This window comes from Octopus bimaculoides, chromosome 13 (genome assembly GCF_001194135.2).
Source record: "Octopus bimaculoides isolate UCB-OBI-ISO-001 chromosome 13, ASM119413v2, whole genome shotgun sequence".
NCBI lineage: Eukaryota > Metazoa > Mollusca > Cephalopoda > Octopoda > Octopodidae > Octopus > Octopus bimaculoides.
Window position 1 is genome coordinate 61286068 of NC_068993.1, and position 1795 is coordinate 61287862.

Consider the following 1795-nt stretch of genomic DNA (forward strand, 5'->3'; position numbering starts at 1 on the left):
TGTGTAAGGAGAAGGCGTGTGGCCTAGTGATTAAAGTATTGCACTCATGATTACTAGATCGTGGGTTCGATTCCCTGACTGAGCGGCGCATTATGTTCTTGAGCAAAACATTACATTATACGTTGCTCCAGTTTCCTTTTCCATGAGGTGCGCAAAGTTGGCTCACTTAACCAGCGAGGTGGCGTCATTCATAGGCTAAAACGATGCAATCCGTATAACAACACAGTCACGGATGATTTAATACGTCGAGGGATTGATCTGTGCAGTTTTTGAACTGTTATTAGAGTTTTGGGAGAATTTTGAGTCATTCTTTGAACAAACCCTGCTTCAGCTCCTTCAGTGCCGGCGGTGGAGGGAAGCAGTTCGTTACTTGTTTCTCCAAAATACACCACAAATGCTCGATTATTTTGAGATCCAGTGATTGTGGAGGCCAATCCAAGTAATCTACTTCGTTTTTGTGCTCTTCGTTTTAATTCTGAATAACATCTGCCATGTAAATTGGCGCATCATCGTCCTGGATGATTGCACTACCATCAGGTAACAATGGTCAACAAGAATTCCTGATATGGCTGCCCAAATGATCAAAGAGCCACGTCCATACCTCACGCAGAGAAGATGACATTATTCCGTTGAACCATTGACCATTTCTGATAGTCTTAGATACCATTACTTTCAGATTATCAATGATGGTGAGGGAAAGGTTTAGCAGTTGCAGCTCTCTCCCATGCAATCCATGGAATAAACGACGAACTGTTTTGGTTCACGAACGGTTGGCAAGATGGCGGTTTGCCTCTGCTGTCACCTTTGTTGCCGTAGTTCGATGATTTTAAGACGTTTCTGCGGTTCCTCTCAAAGAGATGAATTATGCATGGCACAGCTAGTTTTACCTTGCTTTTGGAATACCACCATAATTTTAGAGACTTGCACTTCTTGAAACATTAAACAATTCTGGAGTTTTAGAGACTGAATCTCCAGTCATTCTCGCTTCAACAATTTGTCTTCTTTAGAAGTCAGACAGGTCACGCATTTTCACTTTTAAAAAATATGAATATCTGCTTTAAAAAAGACAGAAAAATAGAGGGTTATCTCATGAAGTACAAGCTCTAACATAAAGCATATGAACACACACACGTCCATACACACAAACAAACATACATACATACATACATACATATATATATATATAGTCTGTAGAAATCACATATATATACATACATTTATACGTACGCATGTATGTATGTATGTATGCATGCATGCATGTGTATATGTATGTATACGTGTAAGCATATACGAGGATCCTGTCGAAAATAATGCGAGTGGGCATAACTTTTATAAATTGACAGATGGTTCGAGTAAATGTTGTTGTTGCGTAGCCTCGAGTCTATCCAAACCTCTATATAAGACCCAATGTCTTTTCGTTTTCATGACAATACAGTGTGATTTGAGGATATGATTTGCCTGCTATTTCTAGCAGCAAGAGCGACCACTTGGTGGATCTTTAATTTGGTTACTGTATGAGTTGTGTCCCTTGAAACGATGAACGGACTTGAAGCTTTGCTACAGAAGAGAATCGGTTTTTTTTTTTTGGTGTCGATTATCACATTCCAAACAAAGGCTCGGTGCTATTTACAGTGTAAGCATGGCCGCTCCACCAGCAATGTGTATCAAAGAAGAACAAAGATCAGTGATCCGATTTCTCTGGTCGGAAGGTGTTAGGGTTAAGGTGCTGAAATCCATCGGAGGCTTTTAGCACAATACGTGGACAGTGCACTATCGCGTAGAAATATGCACGAGT